General features: G+C 41.8%; 1 protein-coding gene across 3 annotated transcripts in view; it reads left to right on the top strand.

The window, feature by feature from the left end:
• BACH2 (BACH transcriptional regulator 2) overlaps positions 1 to 13674 on the top strand; it is a 331444-nt gene that overhangs the window by 203062 nt on the left and 114708 nt on the right. The gene's annotated exons all lie outside the window — the stretch shown is intronic.

Raw genomic sequence — 13674 nt, 5'->3', positions numbered from 1 at the left:
CTTCCTCCACTTTATATGGGACGCTGCCACAGCATGGCTCGACAAGCAGTGCGTCGGTGCGCCCGGGATCCGAACCAGCGAACCCCGGGCCACTGCAGCAGAGCATGCGCACTCAACCGCTTGTGCCACCGGGCCGGCCCCCTTAATTTTTTTTTTAATGTTAACATTTTCCCATTCTCCCATCCCTTGGGCTTGTAGTCATTAATTTGCCAGACACACAGCAGCTGAATGGCTTTATGACATTGCTGGAGTTTGGAGAGTGTCGTTCACAGGGAACCTAACCCATATATTAACTCAGACAGAGCAAATTGCTAAATAAAGAGCTCCAGAATGCCAATTCAATCCTCTTGTTCCCATCCTCTCCCATTGAAAGGGGGTTGCTGAAACAGAACAACAATGGGCAGGGGAGGAGAAGTTTCAACCATTTTACTGAATCAGAAATTGGAACACTGCCATCCAGATTCATACATCTCATCCATCCGTCTGTCCATCTGTCCATCCATCCATCCACTAAATATTCAGGAAACAGGTCCTTGTCTAAGACCCAGTGTAAGGTTCTGGGCAGACACTGGGTGTGTGGTAGGATCCCTGCCCTCAGGCTTTCTCCGTTCTGCTCTGCTGTCTGAGCAGCAGGAACAGTGGCTCATTTCATCTGTATTTCTGTATTCCCAGCAGTCCTCACAGGGTCTAGTTCAGTAAATGCAGGAGTGACAATAAAAGCTTCAAGATAGAAGGCGGGAGAGAAGGAAGGAAGAAAACTAGTCAAAGGAAGAAAGGAAATTGTATTACATTTAGTGCCAGAGATGTAAATTGGTACATGCTCTCAATGCAGTGTAGTGATTGCAGTGAGAATCCAGGGAAGCATCGCTACATATGGAAATTTGAATAGTTTACAGGGAAGGGATGCTAATTATCCTAATCTGCGTGAAAGTCAAAATGGAAGCCACGCATTCTCCAGGTGCATCGCCTAGAACACACATTTCTCCCGATTATTCTCCCACTAAGCTGTGCTGCTTTTGATTTAGCAGAAGAATGCAACATTACCCCTCAAGTCATTTCTGATTTTAAGTCAAGAAACTGAACTCTTTCCCTTCCAAAGAAAGTAAGAGAACAATCTATTTCTCCCCCTCTCTTGCTGATCATTGTGTTCTTTGAGGCCACTGACCTAGTGGGAAGAGCATTGCTCTTAGTTCTTGGGTCAGCCTATGACTCAGCAGCAGCCAATTAATTCACTCATCTCCCTGGACCTCAGGTCTTCATGGGAGGGGTGAGAGGAGAAATGCCTGCCTTGTGTGCACCCCTGGGTCATCCTGACAATCACGTGAGAAGAGATTTTTACAAAAGCACTTTGAAAATGAAGGTGCTAAATATGTAAGGAATTTTATTATGAAATATAAAGATGTCAGCTTTATTTTTCACAGTACATTTATGTGTTTCTAAAATCTTAGCATAACACTTGAGGTCATTTGCTGTCTGTGCTTTAGTCAGCTGCCAAATTCCATTTAAAAGAAACTTGCAACTCGGGCCAGCCCGGTGGCACAAGCCGTTGAGTGCACATGCTCCACTGCAGCGGCCCAGGGTTCGCCGGTTCAGATCCCGGTCGCACACCAACGCACTGCTTGTCGAGCCATGCTGTGGCAGCGTCCCATATAAAGTGGAGGAAGATGGGCATGGATGTTAGCTCAGGGCCAGTCTTCCTCAGAAGAAAGAGGAGGATTGGCAGATGTTAACTCAGGGCCTATCTTCCTCACAAAAAAAAAGAAAGAAACTTGCACCATCCTAAAAGAAAAATAATTTTCTCCTTTTTTCCAAGAAATTCTCTGGACCTTCGTGTTGTTCCCAAATATACATGTGATATTTTTTCAGAAGCCGATGCAAATATATTTGAGCTTTAAATGTCCACTCCTGTGAGTTTCCTCTGTACTTGTGCCCACCACACTGCCCGTGCGGGGCTGCGTAAAGCTCAGCCCCCCTTCAGTGTTCACAGCCTAGCAGAGGACATAAGGCATATACACAAATACCTGTGACACAGGTAGCAAGTGACAGATGCCAGCTCATGCGATAGGTAGAGCTGGGAGTGAGGGCATATCTGGTAGAGATAAGTAACCTTTTAAGCAAGATAAGGGGAAAAAAAGGCAAGACATTTGAGAATCCTAGTAACGGCTCGCCATCTATCTTGTATTTGTTTTATCCCTTTTATTCTATCACAGGATCCTTGAGGACAGGGACTTCTAGTTCATCACTACTATATTTGGTGATGCCTGGCATGAGCTTACAAAGAGTAGATCTTAGTCAATGGTTGCTTGAGTGAATATGTTCTGTACCATGTCATGCTCAATTTCAGTCACCAAATTAATACCCCCGTTTTTTAAAAAACTCATCAACCTGATTCTATACATAAATGGCATTTGGGACCCTCTCAGAATAAGTATTTTTTTAATTCTGGGAAAGAAAACAAACAAATGCTGACTTCAGGAAGAGTTCTAAAACATAGTCAGAATAAGGAAAGGGATTTTGTTTATGCTTGGAGTACAAACTGAATGCAGGGAGATTTCAAGATTTCCTCCCTGTGACAGAAAAGTGGCTGCAGTACTTGTTTCCATGTGTAATTGGGTTTCCCTTTTGTCGGGTTTAATTAGGTAACAAAAACTCCTTTTACTCAGCAACCTATATGGTACAGTGATTTAGTCACTAACATTATACTTATCGTTAGATTTGCTCGATTCCCACATTCTTTACTAGAATTTATAAGCTCCATTAGTGCAGAAATCTTTGTTAAATTCTCTGATGTATCCCCAGGGCCTAGAACTATGCTTGGCATATAGTAGGTGCTTAATAAATACTTGCTCAACGAATGAATGAATGAATGAATGGTCGAGTCCTGTTGTAGACTCTGGGGGCTAGGATGATGAGTATGGTGTAGTCTTTGCCCCAGCAACCCCACAATCTAATGAGGAAGACAAACACATGAAGCCAACAATTATTATAGAGTGTGGAAAAGCAATGATAAAGATGTGCAAAGAATTTTTATTTTATTTGTGTTATTATCACCTTGAAACAAGAAATAGCAGAGAACAATCAGCTTTTGTCATTTTTCCTATCCTTTTGTTTTACTAACCTTTGTCCTAACTTGCCAAGTTTCCTGGATGGTAGAAGCTCATGATAAGCTCCAAGATATGATCCGTGCTGAAGGTTGCATAGAGAATAAGTGCACGTCATGTTTCCAGGTCAAAGCCGATTGCCATGTAAGAGCAGACATTGCTAGTCTGAAATTGTTTCTTCCTGGTTGCATCCTTCCTGGTCCAGTTCCTTTGCAGTTCCTCTTCCTCTCTCTTCTCTCTTAAAGGTTGGTGTTCCATAGATACCTGCAGAGTTTCAGCTACCACCTGAGTGCTGAGGACTTGACTATGTTTTGTCTCCAGGCCCAACTTCTCTCCAGTGATTTATACCATACTGCCTACTGGATGTTCCTCAGGGATTTCATATGCAATCTGTCCAGATTAGAACTCATGATTTCACCCTCCTAGCCTCTCTGTCAAGAATAATCCCTTTGGGGGCTGGCCCGGTGGCATAGTGGTTAAGTTTGCACGCTCTACTTCGGCGGCCTGGGGTTCACGGGTTCAGGTCCTGGGTGCGGACCTATACCGCTCATCAAGCCATGCTGTGGTGGCGACCCACATACAAAATAGAGGAAGATTAGCACAGATGTTAGCTCAGGGACAATCTTCCTCAGGCAAAAAGAGAAAGATTGGCAACAGATGTTAGCTCAGGGCCAAAAACAAAATAAGAATAATCCCTCCATATCCACCCATCAGAGAAGCCCATGAGTCATCCTTCCCTCTACATGCTCTACATCCAAGGAGTCTTTAAACCTGTCAGTACTACTTTAAACTTCTCTGATCCATGTCCCTCTGCAGTCTACTGCTTCAGTCCTGCACCATCTAACCTGCTTGTCTCCAGCCTTTTCTTCCTCCTTCATCTGTTGTCCACAGAGAAGCCAGAGTGATCTTTCTAAAAAACAAATATGTACCAATAAATTCTAAACTCTTTAACTCAGGATATAACTGCTTATAACTTCCCCATGTCTGGCCCCTGCATTTCTCTAGTTGTATCTCCTGCCACTCCGTCTTCATGTCTAAGTTCCCAGGGCTTAGCACATTGCTACGTTCAATGCTTGTTTACTGAATGACAGATAAAACCAGACCTGAGAGGAGGAAAGGCCTTTAAGTGCAGAACCTAACAAGTGAAGGCAAAGGTAGTGATGTGTTCAAGAGAGGAGGCCAGTGGCTCAGAGAGGATTTATGCTGGGGAGTAGGAGATATAGCCGGACACAACACCCCTTGCCCTTTGGCCACACTAAGCTTTTTGAGGTTTCCTTATGTACTATGTGGTTTCACAGCTTCATGCTCTTGCCACTCTCTGGGACCCTCTCCACCTCATCCACCTGACACACCTGGCAGGCCACCTCCTCTTTGAGGTTGCCCTTAACCTAACCTCCCCCTAGATGGCCTTTCAAGCCTGAAACTACAGTGATTTAGCCACTAACCTTATACTTTAGGCTTGGTAGGTCCCTTCATTCTTCACTTGAATGTGGAAGCTCCACTAATGCAGAAATATTTGTGTTCTTCTCTGATGCACCTCCTGTGTGCCACCACTGTGCCATGCACACCTCGTATCACGCTCCATTGGAAAGATTTGTGTATGTCTGTTGCCTCCTTGCCGTCGGACTCTAGAGAAGGGACCGTGTCTCATGCATCTGTGCATACCCACCCTTTGAAATGGTGTCTGGCACAAAGCAAACAAAGCTCAGAGGAGGTTCAGCTGAGTGAACGAGCGAGTCACCCTCTCAGTCCATGTTCATGTTTCATAGTGACTGCAGCTCTGCCTTCTCCCTGCCCATCCGCACTGTTCACCAGATGTGGTCAGGTCTTGCTCTGTAGCCTTTCGCACACACACCCCCTCACCATTGCTTTTGTGTCCCCCTGGAATGGGTGTGCTTTACCCCCTGCCTGCCCTGGCATTCATCTTTTTTGCTTCCATGCCACTCTGCATGCCACCCTTGGTTTAATCCATCTTAATCTGTCCAAATCTGTCTTTGGTCACATCATTTGCCTCCTCGGGATCCTTCAGCGGCTCCTCGTTACTCACTGAATAATGTCCAAACTCCTTACCCTGCCATTCAGGCCACTCCACTGCCCAACTCTCACCTGCTTTTCAGCCTCACTCACACCTCTCAGCAGCCAAGCTACATTCCACTGCATTCCACGGACGGGCTTTTGCCTTCATCTCTGTTCCTTCCACATGTCGCTCTTTTCCTGGAGTGACCTTCCCCTCCCCGACTTACTGTTTATGCTGAGGCACATGCTCCATTCAGTGAATATTCATCAGAGGGTCGCACAGCATTACTATTCCCTCTGGCTCCTGCTCTGTTTCCTCACTCCTGGATTACTGAATTGTCCTAACTATTCTCCTTGCCTGGAATCCACCCTCCCCTCTGCCACCAAACTAATCTTCATAAATATCAACATGGTCACTTTGGTCCAGTAACATTTGGTTTAAACTCCCGTGCCTGACTTTCGGGGCCTCACTTTGCCTTGTCAGCCCTGCACCCCAAATCCAGAATCTTGTGTCCCGCTGTATCTTCTGCTTCCCCTCAGTCTAAATCCTCTGTCCGAGCCTCTGGTCTCCTCTCTTGAACAGAGCACGTAGATTTCTCCCTCTGCCTTTAGTTGTGAGGTTTGGTTTTTCCACGTGAATGCCCTCCTCCGCTCCAGCTCTGGGTTTATTGGTTTGTTCAGTAAGTGCATGTAGGGCCTGGCTGTGAACCAAGCACTGCACTAGGCTCTGGGAACATAGAATATAGAAAAGAAGGCACGTTCTTTTTCAGGGGGCTCTCAGTCTGCTGAAGTGTAGAGACACAAAAGCAAACAGCATTAAAAAATTCAATGAAAGAGAAACAGAATTGTCTGGGTAGCTGTCACATTCTACCCATCCATTAAGATCTGCTCAGGTCAATTTTTTGTCCAAATTAATTTTTCTTTTTTATAAGCCTTTATAATATTAATTATCCTGTACCGTGCATTTTGACATTTAATCACATACTGCCTTATGTTGTTAAGTGTGTCCTGTACGTGTCCTACTTCCACAGGTGGATTTTAACTGCCTTGAAACAAGGCCTGTGCCTTATGTGTGTTATACCAGCTTTACCAGCTCGCACTTGCTGTGTAACAAAATATCCCCCAAACATAGTGGCTTAACAAACATTTATTATTCCTCACAACTTTGTGAGTTGGCTGGGCGGTTCTTCTGGTTTGGACTGTTTTGAGTGGGGCTGAATAATCCAGGTTAGAGGTGGGCAGACTATAGCCCACAGGCCTGCCACCTGTTTTTAAAAATAAGGTTTTGTTGGAACACAGCCACACCGTCTTGTCTGTGGCTGCTTTCACACTATAGCAGCAGAGCTGAGTACTTGTGACAGAGAGTCTATGACCCATAAGCCTAAAATATTTACTTTTCGGTTCTTTGAGAAAAAGTTTGCTGACCCCTGCTCTAGGGTGGCCTCACTTATTTATCCAGCAGTTGGCGGGCTGGTTGGTCTGGGGAGGCCTCACCTGGGATGACTCATCTCTGTTCTGCGTGGTCTCTCATTTAACAGGAGGCCAGCCTGGAATTCTTTATATGGTGGCATCAGGAGTCCAAAAAGGGGCAAGAGAGGTCAAGCCCCACTATGCAAGCATTTTTCAAGTCTGCTTGGATCACATTTTTCTGTTGTCCCTTTGGTGAAAGTAAGTCCCATGGCCAAGCCCACAGTCTATTGAGGGGACTTCCCAGGAGCCTATATTAAAGAAGGGAATTACTGAAGCCAGTTTGGAAAGCAGTCCACCAGCCCATTCATCCCCAACCGCCGTTCCCCTCACCTCTGTCCCCAGTGCTCAGCATTGAGCACATGGTGGATACTCTATACATACTCGTGGAATTGAATTAAAAGCATAAACTGGATCTTTGGAGGAAGGGAGTATGACACACAGTTATTGTGTAGCGATGATGTGCCAGTACTGCCATAGGCCTCAGGATACAACGATGAACAAAACGTGCAGTCCCTGTCCTCAGGGAACTTGCAGCCAAACTTCAGCTGTCCTCCCTGTCCAGTTGTCAAATAGACTTCTCTCTAAGACTCCTATTCAGAACCTTGAGTATTTAACTATGACTCTTCCATATGCATTTGTTGTCTCCTTCCTACCCCGCCTACCCACCCATTATCGGACTTCTCAGGCCCACATATGGCCTGCTTTAGGATTCCCCTGCTTTCAGCCTCTTGCTCCCCCTTCCCTCTGAGCACCACCAACCAGCTGATCCTCCCAATGCCTCACTTTCATCAGTCTGCTCATTCCTCAGAAGCCTTATCCATCCACCAAATAGAGCTTAGACTCTTTAATATCCTAAGCAAGCACCTCAGCACAGTCCCTAATCTCCTCCTTGTCTGGATTCCTTGCTGTTCTCTGCATATACACTGTGCATCTTTATGTCCATTCCCAAATGTTCCTTTTGAGATATGCCCATCTGTCAAGGCCACGGCTAGGTGACACCTCCTCCATGCTGCCCCCCTGATTGCCCTTACTGAAGGTTATTTCCTCTTCTGCACTCACAGGGTGCTGAGTTTGGAATGCAACTCAAATAGCACATATCACATACTATTTGGCATTTGAATTCTGCTGACTCATCCACATATGCATCACGTCCTCCTTGAGATTTGGGATTGGGTCTTATTCTTTTTCGTTTCCTTCTGGATGCCTTGCAGAAGGGAGACTTTTAGTAAAAGCTTGTTTTATGAATAAATGAATAATTGACATTTGCATAGCATTTTTACCGTTTCCAAACACTTTTATCTGCCATATTTCTAAGAGGCCATTGATTTAAATGTAATATTTTATGTACCACTAAGAAAGAAAAAGAATACCAATTAAACTATAATAAGCTATTAATTTTTTTTTTTAAAGATTTTATTTATTTTACTTTTTGCCCCCAAAGCCGCAGTAGATAGTTGTATGTCATAGCTGCACACCCTTCTAGTTGCTGTATGTGGGACTCGGCCTCAGGATGGACAGAGAAGTGGTGCCTCGATGCCCACCCGGGATCCGAACCCGGGCCGCCAGCATCGCAGCGCGCGCACTTAACCACCAAGCCACAGGGCCGGCCCTATTAATTTTAAGGTATGTTCTAATTTCTGAAATATTACTAGGTGGGAAAATGTACATCCTAGAACCAGTGAAATACAGAATATTTAATCCAGTGCAGATAGATACAGGTACCCAATTAGATATTTATAAAACATGTAAATGTGCCTGGCATTAGAATCTTACACCAACCATATAAGAGAGGTAGTAGGTAGTATTATTCCCATTTTACAGAGGAAAAAACTTAAAGTTCAAAGAGGCTACAATACTGATTCAGAGTGAAACAAATATAAAGAAGAAAGCCAAATCATATGGTTGAGACATAGCTGCCTTCTGAAAATCACCTGTGGATATCAAAACCCTTAAATCAGCTCTAGGTCTAATTAGCAACATGTACCTTTTTCTTTCTTTTCAAATTATATGCACATTGGTTGGCCTTTCAATTTGTTTTTCCCAACTGTATTGTTTCGTCATGTTACCCCAGGAATATCCTGTTACTTGACGTAACATAATGTAATGTGATGTGATATTTCATGCTGCTTAGCAAAAATTAGAATGATTGTTGGGTGCTTAGATTTTCTTGGGTAGTAATTAGCAGGCAGAATCTCTCTCACACACACCCCTAGGAGTTTCTCAACCATCCATTAGCCTCAAAATAGTAGAAGGCTTTCCAAACCCAACACTTCACTTAATTAATTACTTCATCTGAATACTTCCTTTTGGATTTTAAGAAGCACTCTCTGGAATATATAGTTGAGACAAAGCGTTTTTTTATTAGTAAGTATAGATGTTTGTTACATTTCAGAAGGAATTGGTACGTGCAAATTTTGACTTATGTAGATATCAAGCTGATTTTCAAGAACAGGTACACTAAAAACTCTTTCCTCTTTCTGGTTGTATTTTCATTTTATTCAAATTGCTACGAAAAAGACGAAAAACACAGTGGAAGAGTCTCCCTAGATTAGCAGGAACTGGAATGTGTTCAAGTCTTGGCAGAGTCAGTTCAGCCTTTCATCCGTCCAAGGGAGATGTGTTGAAATCCCCTCACTGTTCTCAGGATTACTCAGACTTTATTTGAGTAGCTTGTTGATTTCTTGTCACTGCACTTTAAAAAAAGCAGTTGGAGAGAGGCAAAAAAGTCGGGAAGACTAGCCGAATGATACAAAATAAGATCTGTGGAGGAAAATTAAGAGAAAGAGGTTGTTTAGCTTGGAGAAGAAAAAATGAAGTTAATTTCTGTCTTCAAATACATGAGGACCTTTTGGTGAAGAAAATAACAGTTCAGCTATACTCTATGACCACTAAGCACAAAGCAAAAGGAAGTTGACTTCTATTTGTGTTGGACACATTACATGGTGACAAAGTTCTAAAAGTGGTTCCCAAGAGATACCACAGGGAGGGGTTCATTCTAAGAAATTTAGGATTCACTTGCCTAAAGTGGATGGGAGACCAAATTAGAATATCTCTTAAGGCCCCTTCAGCAGTATGATTGAGTTAATCTCCTACTTTCATAACCATCCCAAACAATTTTTGGGTCATGATTATCAGATATGTCCTATAACTTCTACCACTGGCTGCTGTGACATGGGTAAATTTGAAGCTAGGATGTAGTACCCCTCACAAGAACTTAAGATTACATCGTCCCCAAATCCTTATATAGTATATGTAAGGATTGGCCTGCTATCCTATAGGTCGTGTGTATGTCTCATACCACATGCATGTTCCACGTCACCTCTTAAAAGACTTTTGGGTACTTGACGTTTTCAAGAATGTTGCTCCCGAAAATATCCCCTTTCTCTGCCGTATGATTAGTTTCTCCCTTTGTACTCAGTCATTCCCATTGGCATGTAAAATCTTTAATATTGCCCAGTGAAAAGAACTTTCTTATGCCATACCCTCCTGTAGCTTCTACCCCACTTTACTGCTTCCTTTCACACAAAATGTCTTGAACTTCTTGTCTATAGGCGTTATTTCTCCTCCTTCATCTGACCCTTACTACACCACCAAAACTGTTCATATCAGTGACCCCATTGTTGCCTCATCTTCCTCAGCTTCTCAACAGCATCCAACACAGTCAACTTCTCCCTTCTTCCTAAAACCCACTATTCTCTGGGCCTGCAAGACAGTACCTTCTCCTGGATTCTGGTCCTTCTCAGTCACCACTGCCGTTGCCTCCTCTGCTCAGTGTCTGAATTGGTGTGCCCTGGGGGACAGTCCTGAACCTCATCTTTTCTCTCTCTGCATTTTCACTTGGTTTCTCATCTGCTCTCAAAACTTCATGCTGCTCACTCCCCAATTAATGTCTCCAGCCCTGATCTCTCACTTGAATGTAGGGCTCATATATCCAATGGTGTACTTGACATAATTCACTTGGATGTTTGATAATCATTTCAAATTTAACATATCCAAAACAGAACTTAGGCTTCCAGTTTTTTCACATATTAAGATCTTATGAACTCTCAAACAAGGAAACAAATCACCATGAGTGAAAATCAGCACAAGCAACAAATAACACATTGATCCTCCTTCCCCATTAAGGACTTTAAATGTTTGAATTATCAGATTTAAAAAAAAGACTACCTCTATATATAAAAGAATTTTTAGTTAAAGATGGAATACAAAAATTAGCAAGCAACGAGCTATCACAATTGCCAGACACCTCTGAAAAACAACCAAAGATAACTTTTAGAAATGAAAAAAACTAATTGACTAACAAAAAAATTAGTGGATATGCTGATTTGTAATGAATAAATTCATGAGCTGGAAAACAGAACTAAAGTAGGTTCATACAATAGAGCGCAAATAGACCATGAGATGGAAATATGAGGAAGAGAGGTTAATAGTATGGAGGGCAGAATAAGAAGGCCTAACATAAGCTGATTCAGAGTCACAAAGGGAATGAATATGCAGGATGGGGGTGAGACAATGAAGAATTTATGGCTGAGAATTTTCCAAATAAGATGAGAAATATGAATCCACAGATACAATAAGCAGTGTATACTAAGCAGACAAATAAAAAAGGCATACATAACCTTCTACTAAGTAGTAAGACGGCAGATCACTGAAGACAAAGTTCTCTTAAAAAAAGCCATAGAGGGGCCGGCCCAGTGGCACAGGCGGTTAAGTGCGCACGCTCTGCTGCGGCAGCCCCGGGTTCGCCGGTTTGGACCCCGGTGTGCACCAACGCACCGCTTGGCAAACCATGCTGTGGCAGCATCCCATATAAAGTGGAGGAAGATGGGCATGGATGTTAGCCCACGGCCAGTCTTCCTCAGCAAAAAAAAAGAGGAGGATTGGCATCTGATGTTAGCACAGGGCTGATCTTCCTCAAAAAAAAAGGCCATAGAGAAAATACAGTTCATACCCACTAATGAACAATAATTAGACTGACAGAAGACTTCTCAATAGCCACAATTGAAGCTAGGAAACAGTGAAATAATATTTTCAAGGTTCTGAGAGAAAATAATTTTCAACCTAAAATTGTGTACTCAGCGAAAATAGCTTTCAAAAATGAGAGTGAAATACTATTTTCATAAGAGGAAAACCTAAGAGAGTTTATCATGAGCAGACTTACATCGAAGAAACTTCAAAGGATATACTTCAGAAAGGACAGGGATAGCAAAAGAAAAGTCTGAAATACAGGAAGAAATGACAAGCAAAGAAACTGGTAAACATGTAGGTAAATCTAAACAAATATTGTTGGTTAAAATAATAATGTCTGATATTTTGTTGTTGTTAGTGCCGTCAAGTCGATTCCAACTCCTAGTGCCCCTGTGCACAACAGAGTGGACCCCTACCTGGTCTTGTTGCACCATCCTCTCATCTTCCAGTGCTATATCAGACAATGCTCTGCTGCTATTCATAGGGTTTTCATGGCCAATTTTTTCAGAAGGGGGTGGCCAGCTCCTTCTTCCTAGTCTATCTAGTCTGGAAGCTCCAGTGAAACCTGTCCACCATGGGTGACCCTGCTGGTATTTGAAATACTGGTGGCATAGCTTTCAGCATCACAGCAACATGCAGCCACCACAGGATAGCAACTGACAGAGGGACTGTGTGGTTCCCTGACCAAGAAACAAGCCTGGGCTGCAGTGGTGAGAGTGCCAAATCCTAACCATTAGACCACCAATGTCTAATATAGGGGAAAAGAGAAACTAAAATACTAGGTAAAACTCCATGTATGCAAGGAAGGAGATATCAGAGTTAGCATTGTAAGGTCTTTTTATTGTTCTGAAGGAGATTATGATACTCACTTTATATTTCAAGGGTAACTACTAAAAGAGTAGAAATAGTACATAACTTCTAAGCCAGTTTTTTAAAAGTCAAGCAGGGATAAAAACAAAAATAAAACATAGAAAAAGCAGGACAAATAGAAAGCAAAAATAAGACTATAGAAACAAATACAAAAATATTAGCAATCAGAATATATGTAAACTTTCTGGCTAAAAGACAGGTATGGTAAAATTAAGATTTTTAAAAATAATAATAATAATTCAGCTACACAGTGTTAGCAAAGACACCCCTAACATGGAAGGACAAAGTAAAGGGATGGAAAAATATATTCCAGCAAATACTAATCAAAAGGAAGCTAGAGTAGCTTTATTAATATCAGTCAAAATAGAGTTTAAGACAAAAAACATGATTAAGATTAGAGAAGGCACTACATGTTGATAACACTTTCAATTCATTAGAATGGTATAACATTTCTAAAATAGCCTCAAAATATGAAAAACAAAATTTGATAAAACTATAGGGAAATTTCACATGTTTCTACAAGTTATTGCTTGGTCAAGCAGACAATAAATAATTAGTAAAGATATATAAAATTTAGGCAGCACAATTAAATAGCTTGATTCATGGACATAAGGAAACTTGCACCAAACAAGTGGAATACATGTGTTCTTCACAAAGAAGAGTTATAAAAATTTACCTCATACTAAGTCACAAAACAAGTCTTACCAGATTTCCAAGAATCTCTGTAATAATGACCATACTCTCTGATCATAATACAATTAAATTAGAAATCAGTAACTAAAAGATAAACCCCCCAAAATTCCCCATATATTTGGAAATTTAAAAACAATTCTAAATAACTCATTAATCAAAGATATCACAATGGAAATTTTAAAATACTTAGAATTGAATGATAATGAAAATATAACATATCAAAACTTGTGGGATTCAGTAAAGGTTGTACTAATAGGAAAATTTATAGCCTCAAATGCTTTTACCAGAAAAGAAAAAGGTGAAAATTAATAAGCTAACTTTAAGAAGGTAGAATAAGACAAAGGAAGAAGAAAGGGAGGGAGGATGAATAAAAATGGGAAGAGAAAGTAATTAAATTGAAAATAAAAATACCATATAGGAGATCAACAGCCAAAGTTGGTTCTTTGAATGGAGTTCATAATACAGAGTTTTCTAAAAAAGCAGATGGTAAATATTTTTGGCTCTGTGGGCAGTACAGCCTCTGTCACTCAATGCTGCCATTGTAGTGTGAAAGCAG

This window comes from Ceratotherium simum, chromosome 19 (assembly GCF_057802395.1).
Source record: "Ceratotherium simum simum isolate JZ-2026a chromosome 19, ASM5780239v1, whole genome shotgun sequence".
NCBI classification, from domain to species: domain Eukaryota; kingdom Metazoa; phylum Chordata; class Mammalia; order Perissodactyla; family Rhinocerotidae; genus Ceratotherium; species Ceratotherium simum.
The sequence above is the reverse complement of the archived record's forward strand: the minus strand, read 5'-3'. Positions and strand labels throughout refer to the sequence as shown.